The sequence below is a fragment of the Neovison vison genome, chromosome 9, assembly GCF_020171115.1.
Source record: "Neovison vison isolate M4711 chromosome 9, ASM_NN_V1, whole genome shotgun sequence".
NCBI lineage: Eukaryota > Metazoa > Chordata > Mammalia > Carnivora > Mustelidae > Neogale > Neogale vison.
In genome coordinates, this window is record NC_058099.1 from 44,686,696 (window position 1) to 44,703,407 (window position 16,712).

The 16,712-nt window shown below is 33.8% G+C and overlaps 1 non-coding gene across 1 annotated transcript; it reads left to right on the plus strand.

Annotated features, from left to right (window-relative positions):
* Window positions 1-808: 808 nt before the first annotated feature.
* LOC122917859 lies at window positions 809-916 on the plus strand. The gene has a single exon (XR_006386487.1). It is a non-coding gene; the product is annotated as a U6 spliceosomal RNA (small nuclear RNA).
* Window positions 917-16,712: the final 15,796 nt, after the last annotated feature.

Below are 16,712 nucleotides of genomic sequence, written 5' to 3' on the forward strand. Positions count from 1 at the left end.
TCTTATCGCAAGAACCAGTTCCAGGTCTCTTATGTCCTCACCAATACATTGTCTGGTCAGTTCTAGCGATGAGATAGGTGAACAATGTGGTGTTATCTTGTCATTCTAATTTGCCTTCCTAATGACATGATGTTGGGTGGTTTTTCCTGGGTTAATTGCCAACCATCTATCTTTTTTAAAAATTTTCTGTTCTTCTGATTTGTCATCTTATTACTGAGCTTTGACAATTCTTCATGCATTTTCAATAAAAGTCCTCTAATGGAAATATCATCAATATATTCTCCTAGCCTTGGTCTTGTCTTTTCAATAGCTTTTCCACAGAAGACATTATTACTTTTAATAAAATCTAATTTGCTCATTTATTCTTTTACTGGCTATTCCTTTTGCTGAATTAAAGACTTATTTTCCTTTATTTCCTTCTGTAATTTTTATAGTTTTAGGGTTTTTTCATTGATGTGTATGGTTCATTTTGAGTTAGTCTTTGAAAGTTATTTTTTTAGAATATGGATACCCAATTGTTATATTAATATTGATTTAAAAAATTATTCCTTCTCTACTAAAATGCTTTTGTAACTTCACTGAAAGTCATTTATTTATTTTTTTTCTGGACTTTCTCTTTGGTTGTATTTGTTTATTTTATTGATACCAATATTTTCATGTATTAATATGTTTTTATAATAAGTCTTAAATCAAGGTCATATATTCCTTCAACTTTCTTCTTAAAGTTGTTTTTGCTATTTATCCTTGCCTTTCTGTAAGAATTTTAGAATCCACTTGTTAATTTCAACATTTTAAAAAAGAATACTAAGTGCTCGCTTTGGCAGCACATATACTAAAATTGGAACGATACAGAGAAGATTAGCATGGCCCCTGCGCAAGGATGACACGTAAAAAAGAATACTAAGATTGAGATTATATTTAATCTTCATTTTTTAAAGAAATATTATTAAAGATTTTATTTATTTATTTTAAAGAGAGTGAGAGAAAGAGAGCATGAGGGAGGAAAGGGCAGAGGGAGCAGGAGAAGCAGAAACCTCCCCCTGTCCCAACCTCAGCTAAGCATGGAGCCTGAGGCAAGGCTCAGTCTCAGGAACCAGGGATTATGACCTGAGCTGAAGGCAGCCACTTAACCAACTGAGCCACCCAGGTATCCCTAATCTTCAATTTAGAAAGAAATATTGAATGTACCTCTCTCCCCTTCATTCCCTGTTCCAATGTGACAATACAAGCCAGGAACAGAGTCCTTACCAGGAACCAAATTAGCTGACAACCAGCTAATGGGACTTCTCAGCTTCCAAAATGGTGGGAAATGTAAATTCTACTATATAAGTCACCCAGTCCATGGTATCTTGATATAGCAATCCAAGCAGACAAGGATTTATGGCACTTTATATTTTAACCGTTCATCTAGTTATTTTCAAATTGTTTGCTATGATCAATAAATTCACAATAAATATTTTATATGTAAAAATTTGACTTATAGGGGCACCTGGATGGCTCAGTGGGTTAAGCCTCTGCCTTCGGCTCGGGTCATGATCTCAGGGTCCTGGGATTGAGCCCCACATCGGGCTTTCTGCTCGGCGGGGAGCCTGCTTCTCCCTCTCTTTCTGCCTTCCTTTCTGCCTATCTGTGATCTCTATCAAATAAATAAATAAAATCTTTAAAAAAATTTTTTGACTAATAACTCTATTTAATAGGATGTTCTTGCCTCCCCCCAAAGGAATTTTAGGAATCTAGTAATGAATTCCAAGCTAGAGCACACTATCAACCTTGCAGTATCAATGCTTAGTGCTACCTAACTGGACGTAATTCTAGTATTTCTCCCTTATATATTATTCCAATAAAACTTTATAGCATGCTATTTTGTATGTACCCTTTCCAGTGGCTGCTCATGTTTAAATTTTGATTTTTTCCACATTCACATATTTGTTTCTGAAAAAAAAATAATAAACAGTTTCTTTAACACAGAAATATTATCTATTTCCTTTACTTTACCGACCTGAAGATATAAAGCAGATTCTTAATAAAGACTTGGCAAGTTAAAATAAAGAGAAGAAGAGTGTTTTTTTTAAATTTATCAATCTTGTTTTCTTTATATAGTAGCCATGTTTGACAAAAAATTATTATACATGGCCTGCCACCCGTGAATGCACTTGTGGACATGATAGGACAGAATAATTGAAACTAGAGATTTCAACTATCCCTTGAAATTAACAATTTCAAGTAACATTCCTCATTGTTATTTCTTCATATGCAAATGAGAAAAGTAAAATAACTAAGTAAATATATTTATTCCTATTGCTGTTTTAACATAAAAAGTAGTCTTATCCTTTTACTGATGAAAATATTTTTTTCACTGTCACCATAAGTCAAGCCTACATCTGAGTCCAAAATGTAATAGACAATATTTAAAACTATGTATTTCCTAAGTCTTGATAAAATTATATGACCTGGCAATTTGAAATCTCAGAGAAGCTAGCACAAGCTGAAACTCGGAGTTCCTCCAATTGTAAATGGAAAACATGCAAAGTGATAATATAATTCATTTTCATTTCTGAATTGTAAACAGCTAATATGTGAATAATGCTTGTTACTATTCTCCTCCTCCAGTCTTTCCAGTGAAGAGTTAGTCTCATTTAAATTACGTAGCCTAATGAGCCATGATGGTATTGCTACATTTTTTTTTAAAGATTTTATTTATTTGACAGACAGAGATCACAAGTAGGCAGAGAGGCAGGCAGAGAGAAAGGAGGAAGCAGGCTCCCTGCTGAGCAGAGAACCTGATGCGGGGCTCAATCCCAGGACCCTGAGATCACGACCTGGGCCGAAAGCAGAGGCCCCAACCCACTGAGCCACTTTGGTGCCCCTTATTTATTTATTTATTTATTTATTTATTTATTTATTTTACATTTTTTATTCACTTGGAAAGTTATAAGAGAATTTAACTACTTTGAAACTTACGATGACAATTCTAATACCTAAATAGTAGATTCCAATAGTGCTGGTGATTTTCTTCCTCATGACTTTAAGCTTTCACATTTTTAGATATCAAGCACACCTTTATCTTAATATATATCTCGCTTCAATATTTATCTTAAACACTGGTCTTAAACATCTACAGAACAGCCCCTAATTTCTCACCAATTGAGATAATCATATGAGCTAACTTCTGTGAATGTGCTTTCAGTTTTAACTTTGGGTCAGTAACAAACTTGTTATAACTTAAAAAAAAAAAAAGCCTTCATTGTTATACTAAACAATCCAAAATAAGCATTTAAAAATATTTACAATAAACCCTATTTACTAGACTATTTATTAGATACTCCAGTCTTAAAATTCTAGCCTGTCCATAAATATGATAATTTTAACATTTGCCATCTATTTCCTTCCCAGAAGTAATACTCCCAGCAGGCTCACCACTTCTGACATTTTCTTTCGTTTTACAGAGATAAGTGGCATCCTGGAAGTGCCTTCCCTTCTCCCCATCACATTAGCATTCATAATATTAATTGCCAAAAATTACCAGCTGCAAGAAGTTTTATCTAACAAAGCTGTTCTATGGCTTTCTCAAGACAATTTAGTACCATTTATGTCCCAAGCAAACACTTAGGTATGTAAATAGGAAGAAGCCCACAGTATAATTAATATTTAAAAGGTAAAATGTCAGACTCAGCTAAGCAATTTTTAACATCCTTCACCCCTCCACCCCTTTTGCTTTAACCACATGTTCTTCCTAGAGATGAGCTCTGGGATTTTACTGAGAAAGCTACGATTGATCACAGCTAAGTGTTTTGCTATAAAGCGCCAACAATTACCCAGACATGCAGTGCTGAATTCAGGTTCGGGAATGAATATATTTAACTCTGAAACTCCTGCTGCTCATTTGAATATTTCTATGGAAATAAATTATTTAACCCAAGACAGCAAATTATTTGAACTAAGTTAATACAACAAAAATATAAATCAGGATCAGGCAAGTAAGAAGCAGTTGGCAAGAATAAGATTCTTCACAATTTGATACATATGGATTAATCACCTGCCAATAAAAAAGCTGACTATTGCATGCATCTTGAAAGTACAATGAATTCAAATTACCTCTATTAACCAAGAGGTCATCTTTATTCAGATGTGTTGGTGATTCTTGATAGTTATGTCAATTTCTGCCACTCTTAGAAAGCTCACAGAAAGTAAAGGGTGTCTTCAAGTTAAAAAGATAATTTACAAGAAATAAAATGCATGCAATTATCTGAAATATTTACTTATTTTAAAAGGGGTGAGTATTGTGACTTATTTGGAATTCTAATGTCTAAATCAAAAATCTAAAGTTCTTTCTTGAAAGTTTCTAGCTTTCTGAAGGAGCTAGGAAATTAAATAAAAGACGAGGACATAATGGAAATCACAACTTGAAATCAGAAGAGAAGACAAAAGGAATAATTGGATAAAACCAATTCGTCCTAGCATAAAAAAGAGTTTGGATTTTAAGAAATGGCAATACTCAGCATGAACAGGACTGAGCTACAACCAACAGTAAAGCACTCACTGGCTATCCTTGGACTTGCCTGTGAAAGAGCAACAAAGCATCAGAACAGAAGCTCTAGATATTTCTAAGACATTCAAATAAACAATTGAGAATAATTTGCAAAAATGAAGGTATGCTGAAAGGATATCTTGGCCATTTCCAAAATATATTTCTTTAAATCTCTACTTATAATCAAGCATATATTATTTTCTACTATACTAGTTTTCTTCATTGTTGTTTTAATATATTGAATACATTTTTACTACTTCAAAGTTAGTATCCCAATTGTCTTTAGCATCCATCTCAATATGGCAGAAACTCTTTTTCTTAAATGTTAAGATATGGCCGTAGGTTTATATGTGATATTGTCAGCAAATTACTTCTAACATCTAAGGGACTATGGCTCCAGGAGGTGAACTCTCAATTGGTTCATTCCCATTACCACATATTAACAGTCTCTATATTTTATGGAAATACAAATTATCTTTAAGATAATTTATACAGATTCCTCTATTAATCTGAGAATGTTAAACAAAAAGGCTACTTTCAATTTTAACATCATTTGCAAAATGTATTACCTCATCACAGTATAGAACTACTGAACATGTTACATACCAATTTATAAATGGATTCACCTCGAACTGCTTGCTTTAAAAAAATTATTATATTCTTTTGCACATCTTATTTACCACTCTGGATGATTATTAGTAGTCTTCCCTTATAATAAGTATTGAATCTGTCTTTTTAGCAGTTTCTACTTCAATTCAAATTTCTTGTCTATGTTTTAAGAAAATTATTTGTAAAATAAGGAGTAACTTATCTCTAAGTGAGAGCCTGAGCAGTTTATATATTTAAATGTGCACATGTGTGTATATATGAATACATTTTTCCAGTGCTTATGTTGGTTTCTCAAGCGTCTTAAAATTAGTTAAAGCAATTGCCTGAAGTTCTATGTTAGTTGAGCTTGCTTCATTTAGTAAGGTGTGACTGAACATACTTACTGAACTTACCCCTAACTCCCACTGCCCTGCCCATATAGCCTTCTAAGAATCCCAAGATTGCCAGAAATAAATGAATGGTGGCTGTTTCATTACAATCATCTAACTCTTTAGTAATGGTTAACTCATTTATTTACTCAACAATAGCCTAAAATGAAGCATAAAGAGCCACAGAGCAGGATCTTAAGTGGAACTAATACAGAGATACCAAGATAATGCTACAAAGTGACCAAGAATAAGAAAATAAATAACCCAGTTAAGAATTGGGCAAAAGATTTATGTTTTTTAAGATTTTATTTATTTACTTGCCAGAGAAAGAGAGTTAAGTAGACAGAGCAACAGGCAGAGAGAGGGGGAAGCAGGCCTCCGCCTGAGCAGAGAGCCCAATGTGGGGCTCGAGCCCATGACCCTGAGATCATGACCTGAGTTGAAGGCAGAGGCTTAACCCACTGAGTCACCCAGGCACCTGGGCAAAAGATTTAAACAGACACTTAACTAAGGAAGGTTACAGACAACAAATACATGATAAAGTCATTAATGTGAATAATTATTAGGAAAAGGGTATTTAAAACCACAAAGTTTGTTATCTGACCAAAGTGTTATCATACAGTTGATACGTCATGATATAAGTCATGGTGATGTAAAATCAAGGTGATGCAAGTTAGATGCAGTTGGCAGGAAAAAATTCTTCACAATTTGATAATTACTGATTCATTACCTGCAACCCTTCATTCCATGTATTTCATTCATCTCAAATTTGAGTTTATATTATCTCTATTAACTAAGATTTTATTTATAAAATTATGAAAATTATTTAAAATTGTTCTAATTGATGAACAATCTAATGAGAAAAAAATTTAAGATTTTATTTATTTGACAGACAGAGATCACAAGTAGTCAGAGAGGCAGGCAGAGAGAGGAAGGGAAGCAGGATCCTGAGCAGAGAGCCCGATGGGGGGCTCGATCCAAGGACCCTGGGATCATGACCTGAGCCAAAGGCAGAGGCTTAACCCACTGAGCCATCCAGGTGCCCTTATTTATGAAAAATTTTTAAAGTGAAATTAACATACTGGTGAACAGGTGGAACAATATTGCAGCAGGGATGCAAAATGCTGTAACTACTTTGGGAAACTTTATGGCAGCTTCTTATAAACTTTTACTAAACTTTCATTTGTATTTTATAAAGTGCGGTCCCAACAGGAAGACAGTTCATGAACTTCGCATCAAAAGACAATTTTTTATACAAAGTGCTAAATATGGGACTTCTTTTCACATTCTTATAAATATGAAACACACCTGTTGCTTACAATTTTGTAATTTTGTATTTTCCAAGTGTGCATATTGTACACTTTTTGGGGATATGCTTAGTAATGCTATGTGTGATTTTTCTGGAGGTTGATAACTTTGCTTGCAGTAGATTTTCTTTAAAAGAATGGGCAGTTACATGCATACTTCAAAAGTACTGACCTGTAAAAAAAAAAGTTATATAGGTTTTGTTTGCTATCTTAATTTTGGTTGTATTCTTTGATGTTAACACATTTTGTATAATTGTATTGTATAGCTGTATTGCATCATGTAGTATCAAATATTAGATGTGATTTAATAGTGTTAATCAATTTAAACCCATTTTAGTCACTTTTTTCCCAAAAAATACTGTCAGATGCTGATGTTCAGTGTAATTTCTTTGTCTGTTCAGTTACAGAAAATGGTGCTCAGCTGTAGAATGCATTGTACCTTTTACCACCTGATGTGTACACCCCCGTAACAGAAAAGGGCAACAATAAAACAGCAATCCTACAGAAAGAATATGGCAGAAAAAGAAAAAAAATGTGGCACATTGGCCACTCCCTACTACTTTGTCCAGAAAGAAATAAAAACTTAAGTTTACACACACAAAGAAAATCTCTATTCTGCTGTTTACAGAAATGCTTATACTGGCCATTAATGTGGAACAATGCAATGCCCTTCAGTAGGTGAAGGGATGAAATGTTACACATCCATGCAATGGAGCACTACTCAGAAATCAAAAGCAATGTAACTAGTGATCCATGTAACCATATAGATGAATTCCCAACAGCATCTCTCCAAGTGAAAGAGGTCAGACCCAAACAGCTGTGTCATATATAATTCATTTCTATGTCATTTCAGAGAAGGTAAAATGAATAGGAATGGAGAACAGACCTACAGTTTCCAGGCATTTATGAGTTAAGAGGAGTTGACCGCACACAGCAACTTTAGGAATGTGGGTGGGAGGGGATGGTGGAATAGCTGAATCTTGACCGTGGAAAATATGTGACTCTGTACAGTTTTCAAGTCATAGGACTATATGTCACTAGTACATTTTACTGTATACAGATTTTTAAAAAGTAAAAGTAGAGAAAATGAGATGTAGAGATTGTGTCTATGTACACAATAGTTGTATCGAATGATATCCCAATATTTTAGTGGCTATTAAGCCTATTAAAATAAGCATGTTCTGTTTTTTGTTTTTAAGTATGTTCTGGCTCTTTCTTCAAAATAGTAAGGAGAGGGGGCACCTGGGTGGCTCAGTGGGTTAAGCCTCTGCCTACGGCTCGGGTCATGATCCCAGGGTCCTGGGATGGAGCCCCACATCAGGCTCTCTGCTCCGCGGGAAGCCTGCTACCCTCCCCTCTCTCTCTCTCTGCCTGCCTCTCGGCCTACTTGTGATCTCTCTCTCTGTCAAATAAATAAATAAAATCTTTTTAAAAAATAGTAAGGAGAGAAGGCCATGAGATCAGTGAGAGGAAGAATGGTATGTTTGAAGTCAAACATGTGATGCTGAAGCACACACACACACCCATACTATAAACCCTAAATATGAAAGCAGGGAGCAGAGAGTAGGCATGGATAGTATACAGATTTTATTCCATTTGCCAACATCAACTGCATGCCAGTAAGATGTCCAGCATGTTGAGAAGAATTCCGAGGCCAAATGCAGACTCAGTGTTAAAGAGTACTTTGACTGACAGCTGGTGCAACAGGGAAGGAGCAGCATGCACATTTGCCATTTCTATAGAGATTAGTGGAGTATGTGGAACAAATTGATCCATCAGAGCAGAACAAGCTAATAGAGTTAGGAGATTTGATGTAATAGCAGATTCTTCCTTATCTTATATAAATTTAGATACAGAACTTCTCCCCACTGGACCTTAATTCCATCCCAACGAAAATAATGAGGCATTCGTAAAATGCACTAACATTTTTCAGAAATAACTTTTTATAGACCAGGTTGGAAATTTTTCTGTGAAGTCAGAAGTGCTCAAATATAAGACAGTGATACTTGCTTTCACCAACACCACCAGAAACTAATGAAGTTAAAATGAAAATCAAGAAAACAAAAGGATCAACCTTTGTTCAAATATAACTCTTTTAGAGTGCCAACTGTTTCCAAACATAGATATAACTCAAAAACATCATTATTCAAAATGACAGTGGATTTCACTTTAGAGTGTAAGTAAGTGATTGCAAATTTCACTCATAAGAACACAAAGTGAAAATAGATGAGTTTTCCAAAAGCAGAATTGTTAAATGGGCACACTGAGAAAACAGCTAATCAAGAAAGCATAATAAGTACAGAAAAAAAATCTATATGTAAAAATAATTATGTGAATCCATGTGTATATTAAGTTCAAAGAACATTGTAAGGGAAGCATTTAATAAAAATGTAAGTGAAATTATGGGTTAATGGAATGCATAGTTTCATGAGCATGCACACTTTCATACTTTGAATATATAGTAGGAAAATATCCTTTGTGAAAACTGCATTTCATTTTCACTAATTAAGGAAATATTTATGAAACTATGAAAAAAATAAGGATGTTTGGCACAATACTATTTACAGTAGGAAAAATCTGAGTAACTTAGACATAGAATAACCAAGGGTTTATTAAAGGCATGATGTTCATAGCAATGTTATGTGACCATTAAAATCATTTTGTTATATATGTATTTGTAAATACAAATGTGGATGTGCCTAATATCTTATTATGTGACAACTCAGTATATAAACAATTAATTATGGTAATTGTGTATTTCTGAAAGATGAAATTTCCATTATTATATACATAAACAAATCTACAAAACAATGTTACTAAGAAGAGGGTAGGGAGTTCAGCAATGAATCTAAGGATACTGCAGTCTTCCAGGATTAGGCTCAATTTAGAAGAGGCTGCACAATTGTGTTGTCTAGGCCTTTGTGGGATCTATTCTTGCCACTTTAGTTCTATGACCATGGAATCTGTTGTCATAAAACAATAGATATTGAAGTCTAGTGTCCAGAGGGAAAGACATCATGGAATATGTGTAAGAATTATGTTTGATATCCATGTTTATAGATTCATAGTCAAGTGAGTCTTAATTATTCCTTTTGGATATTACTTTATGTGAAAAATTATACTGCTCTCTTTGTGTGGTTCCCTATTAGAACTCATCAAAGCAGAAGAAAAAATATATATATTTGTTTGGAGCAACTTGTCCCCTCACATGTTATAAGGTTAGCTCATAGAGATGAACCCTAGATAGCCCAGACTCCCAACTGCTTTGATTTCCAGATTTACTAACATCAGGATTTCCCAACTGCTACCTTCTAGTTGGCCATAACGACTATGTAAGCCTGTGGTGTGCTGACTTAGACTGTGCTATCCAATCAACCTTCAATACATAATACCAGGACTCACTGCAATTAAAGAAACAAAATGGGAATAAGAAAAATTCATATTACCCAAATTCCCTACTCCTCTCTAACGCCCCTTGTCCTCCATGCTATTTGTTATGCTCCACAAATGAGTGAAACCATATGATAATTGACTTTCTCTGCTTGACTGATTTCACTCAGCATAATCTCTTCCAGTCCCGTCCACGTTGCTACAAAAGTTGGATATTCGTCCTTTCTGATGGAGGCATAATACTCCATAGTGTATATGGACCACATCTTCCTTATCCATTCATCCGTTGAAGGGCATCTTGGTTCTTTCCATAGTTTGGCGACTGTGGCCATTGCTGCTATAAACATTGGGGTACAGATGGCCCTTCTTTTCACGACATCTGTATCTTTGGGGGTGGGGGGGTGGGAGGTTGGAGGTTGGGGTACCAGGTGGTGGGTATTATAGAGGGCACAGCTTGCATGGAGCACTGGGTGTGGTGAAAAAATAATGAATACTGTTTTTCTGAAAATAAATAAATTGGGAAAAAAAAAGAAAAATACATATTGCATGGACCACTGGGTGTGGTCCACAAATAATGAATTCTGGAACACTGAAAAGAAATAAAATAAAATGAGAAAAGAAAAACGAATAATTTTGATGAGTTAATGTTCATTAAACAGGTACTATGTGCTTGAAATTATGCTACTCAGTTTATATTCATTAAGCAATTTAGTGACAAGACATCATTTTATTAATAAATTAAATGAATACAAATGTATTGAATAATCTTTAAGACAATAGCATATAAGAAACATACTCAGGTACTGGGGCGCCTGGGTGGCTCAGTGGGTTAGAGACGAAACATCTTTACCAATGATGATTTTGAGGATGTCTCCTTCTTCTTACAGTTTACCTAGTGCTATTAGTTACTAACAAAAAGGAAAGTAAGCTTCAGTAGGTAACACAAAACAGTAGGATAAGGAAATCTTAAATGGTGAATTTGGGATGCTTGTGGTGGTCAGGACTAGTCTGTCTATCTACCTACCTACCTACCGACTTATCATCTATCTATAGATAACTGATGAACTTCAAACATGCCATTTCCTCTCATTCTCCACCAAGGGCTTTTGCATGTACTATTTCTGTGCCCCACATGCTATTCCCGTACCTCTAGTAGTTATTTTTCAAAGTTGCAGCATGAATGTGACTTCCTAATAAAATAATTACCTTCCTTGTAGATTGGGTAAGGTGCCCTTCATTCACTCTTAGAGCATCATGTACATCATGTAAAATGTGTATCATAGCACTTTTCAGGGGTTTAATGGTGTTTGCTCATCATTGCATCCACAAAGCCAATTTCAGTGAGTGTTACATAATAGGTTCTTAATTTAAAAGTTGAAAAAAATCAGTGAATAAATAATATGATATCCAATAAAAGAGTTCTATTTCTGGCAAATGGGATGACAAGAGATAATCTTTCATGACTTTATGAATGCTCTGAGGACCATGATAATTTTGCAGCAGATCAGAGAGTTAGGAAGCTGGCTTGGCAGTTAGCCAAACGCACTTAAACTGGTACATCTCTTTTAGGGCAACATTGCCTTGAGCGTAACAATTTTCATCTTCACAGAAAACACAAAGAGTCCTCTTTTATACAGGTACTGCAATTTGCTTGCTCCCTACTTCTGAAACGCGAGTTTGTATTATATGCTACATTTAAGGTAGTTTCTCACTTGACAGAGGCTTTCGATGGTCCTTTGGAATAGGTGCTCTATCTAAACAGAAAACACCTGGCAAGGGGTTATCATCTTTTTCTTTATGTTCAATCTTTGGATTTTAGAGATTTCATACCAAACCCACCTGCACTCTGGTGTTAGTCTGCTCAGTGACATCACACCACAGACTCCTAAAAGCAGGCTTGTCCTTTATCTCTTTACATGGTCTCCAAAATAAATAGATTTTATCCATACATTTGATGTTAGCATCAAACCTTTTACTTTCTTAGAATTTCTTAGAATCTGAGTTACTGCCTATGCAGTTTGGATCCCAGGTTGGATCCGAATGAACTAGTAACCAGAACCCCACCAAGTCCCTTGTGAGACAGCAGCTCTCACCCCTCCTAAAACTAATGGTCATAATTAGTAAACCTCCCTGAAAGAGATTCCCCTCTTCCTCTCCCAGTGCTCAGATGTTCTTCCCATACTCAGAGCATTTAGAGAAAAGCAAAAGAAAATAATTTTTCCACTCATTTTGTTCTTTTTCCTTATTTTTATGATTTGTTTTATTTAGTACACCAGCCATACATTGATATCAAAATTAAATAAGAAATGAAAAAGCAAACATACCATTATCTCACCCTTATAAATCAGCTATTTCATTCAGTCTTATAACACTTGACCACATCTGAGCATGATTTTTATGGTACGCACTTATAATTAAAGTTTTGTGGTTCAGACTTGTTAAATCTGTATAAAATTTTGTCTCGAGATTTTAAACTTATATCCTATATTTATCAATTTTCTTTCAAGAGAATCCCTTTCCAACATGGGCATTTATGATGCAATATATTTTACTGAATTATTTTTGAACTGGCTTCCAGAAATAATGATCTTAGAAATCTGGCAGAATTTCTTATGCTAATTTTTCTGAATCAATAATTTTTTTTAACATTTTAGTTGTGTACTTAAATTGTGCTTTCAGATACTAATACCATATTTCACTAATTATGCATATTTGATCACATTTAGTATTTCTGAAATTGTAGTGCATCTTCCAGTTGATGATGTATTATAATTGCTTTATTGAGCTGTCCAGTATGATGTAGTTGTCTTCATCTGTACATGTACAAACACAAAAGCAAAAGCTTAGACTTACAGAGCATATTTCTCAAGCTCAGAAAAAAATCCTAGAGACAATAATAAAGCACATTTTAACCTTTAGGAACCAAATGATTAAGAGAAGGGATGTAGCAAATTTGGAATCATATGTTACCTTCTCTCCCTAAGAAAAATCATATGATATCAGTAAATGCAGGAGGAAAAAAAATACTAGACACAATCTATCATCCATTCATAATGAAAATTTGGACAAGAAGATTATCTTCTCAATTTAGTAAAGAACATATACAAAAAACCCTATAGCTAAGATTGTATAATGAAAAACCAGATGTTCGCCTACTAACAAAATGAAAAACAAATATGTCCTTTCTCATCCCTTCTATTCAATATCAAACAGGAAATCCTAGATAAGGCAATAAAACAAGACATAAAATATATACAGATTGGGAAGGAAGACCTAAAACCATCTTTGCTCACATAAGACATGTTTATCCACATAACAAATTCCAAAGAATCACAAAAAACTCCAAAAATAGTTAGCAACAATAGTGAAGCTGTTGCCTACAAGTTAATATACAAAAGCCCTCTGCTTTCTTAGGTAAAATCAATGAAATACTTTCTTAGGTAAAATCAATAAAACACTGAAATTTATAGTTGAAAACCATATTTACATTAACACCAAATAAATAAGTAAATATGTATAAATCTGAAAAACAATGATATATATGTTTCATATCTATATGAGGAAAGCCACAAAATTCTGATCCAAGAAATCAAATATCTGAAAAAAATGTAGAGACATTCCATGTCCAAGGATAGGAAAAATCGATATTGTCAAGATTTCAGCCTTTCTCAAAGTTATCTACAGATTCCACATATTCCCAATCAAAATTCCAGGAAGTTATTTTGTAGATAATGACCAAATGAATCTAAATTTTATACAAAGAAGCAAAAGACACAAGAGCTAAAACAATATTGAAGGAAAAGCACAAAGTTGGAGGACTGAGACTACTCAAATTCAGATTTAACTATAAAGTTATAGTAATTAAGACACTGTGGGATTAGCAAAGAATAGACAAACAAATAAATGGAACAGAATAAAAATCCCCAAAATAGACTCATACAATTATAATCAACTGATCGCTGACAGAGGAACAAAGGCAAATCAGTGGAGAAAGGATAGTCTTTCCCACAAATGGTGCTGACACAATTTGATAGGCACATGCAAAAACCTGAAATTAGATACAGACATTATACACTTCAGAAAAATTAACTCAAAATGTTTCACACACCTAAATGTAAAATACAGACCTATAAAATCATAGAAGATAACATAAGAAAGAAACAAAGGTGACCTTGGCTTCGACAATGATTTTTAAGATGAAACACCAAAAGCATAATACAAGAGAGAAAAGAAAAAGATAGGCTGGACTTTGTTTAAATTAAAAACTTCTGCTTTACAAAAAATAATTCAAAAGAATAAGGAGACAAATCATGGACTAAAGGGAAATGTTTGCAAAACACATCTGATAAAAGACTGATATCCAAACTATACAAAGAATTCTTAAAATTCAACCATAAGAAAACAAATACTCCAATTTAAAAAAATGGGCCAAAAACCTTAACAGATACCTTACTAAAGAAGACACATAGATCTTAAGCATATGATAAGATGCTCTACATCGTATGTCATTAGGAAGCAAAGAAAATGAAAAGACTAAAAAAAAAAAAAAAAAAAAAAAAAGAAAATGAAAAGACTAATTCAAAAAGATATAGGCACCCCTAAGTTTATTGCAGCATTATTTACAATAGCCAAGATATGGAAACAATCCAAGTGACTGTCCATAGATAAACGGACAAAGAGGATGTGGTACACACATATACAATGGGATATTACTCAGCCATAAAAAAGGATATCTTGCCATTTGCAACAGCATGTGTGGACCTAGAAATATTGCGCTAAGTGAAATGTCAGACAGAGAGAGATAAATACCATATGATTTCACATACTTAACAAGTAAAAATGGAATCAGACCTACAGAAAACAGTTTCCAGAGGGGAAGGGAACTCAGGCATGGGCTAAATGAGTGAAGGGGAATGGGAGATACAGACTTCCAGTTATGAAATGAATAAGTCATGGGAATAAGATGTACAGCATAAAGAACAGAGTTAATAGTATTGTAATGGCATTGCATGGTAACACATGGTAAGCTACGTTTGTGGTGAGCATACCATAACATATGGAATTGTTGAATTATTATGCTGTGTACCTGAAACTAATGTAATGCTGTATATTAACTATATTAAAAAAGAGACTATTTTTAAAAAATCAAGGAAATTTGCTGTAAGAATTTCAAGTCATTCCAAACTTCATATATACATATACACATAAATACATGAAACATTTTCTATTAAATGTAGCATTTCTAAGTTCAGATTCATAAGCTAATTTGAAAAATAAAGACTGCTTTTCTTCACTTTTCTTTACTGAAAAGTACATTTTTAGTAATAATTAAAAAATAAAACAACAATGAGCATAACCTATTGGAATGGCCAAAATTCAGAGCACTGAAAATGCCAAATGCTGGAAGAGATTTACAGCAACAGAACACTCATTTATTGCTAGTGGGAATTCAAAGTGGTACAGCCACTTTGAAAAACAGTTTGGTAGTTTCTTACAAAACTAAATATACTCTCACTACATAATTCAGCAATCGTATTCCTTACCAAAACTTGAAAGCACCCAAGAAGCCTTTCAGTATGTGAATAGAAAAATAAGCAATGGTACATCCAGACAAGAGAATATTATTCAGCACTCAAAAGAAATAAGAAATAAAAAGAAATAAGAAATATTAATACATGAAAAGACATGGGTAAATCTTTTTTTTTTTTCCCAATTTATTTATTTTCAGAAAAACAGTATTCATTATTTTTTCACCACACCCAGTGCTCCATGCAAGCTCTTAAAAGCATATTGCTAGGTAAAAGAAAGCAAATCTGAAAAGGCTACATACGGTATGATTCCAACCACATGACATTCTGAAAAAGGCAAAACTATGGAGATAGTTAAAAGATGTTTGCCAAAGGTTCAGAGAGGGGGAAAGGAGAAATGAATTGGTGGTATAAAAGGGATAATTTTTAGGGTAGTTGAAATATTCTGGATGATACTGCGACATGGTATCCACCGATACATATCATTAGACGTATGAGAATCCAGAGAAGGTACAATATGATGTGAATCCTAATGTAAATTATGGATTTTAGTTGATAATAATTATCAATACTGGCTTATCAGTTTTAACAAATATGTATGTATATGTTAATAATAGGAGACACTGTATGTTAATGGGTGAAAGAGGATATGGGAACACTGTACTTTTTGCTTGCTTGTTCTGTAAACCTAAAATGGTTTGTTTGTTTGTTTAAAGACAATGGGGGAGAGAGTATGAAAGTACAGAGTAAAGAGAAATAGAAAGCTCACTACAGCTACTGTATAGCAATCTACAGAAGAGTGGTACAAAATGCTGCTGAGCAATAGAAACTAAATTCAATACAGCCATGTAGCAACTCAAAGAGTTTATTAAACTACCAAGAGAAGCCACTGAAATATATAAAGTGAGGACATAATAAATCTGTTATAATTATAATTTTATATATATATATATATATATATATATATATATATATATATATA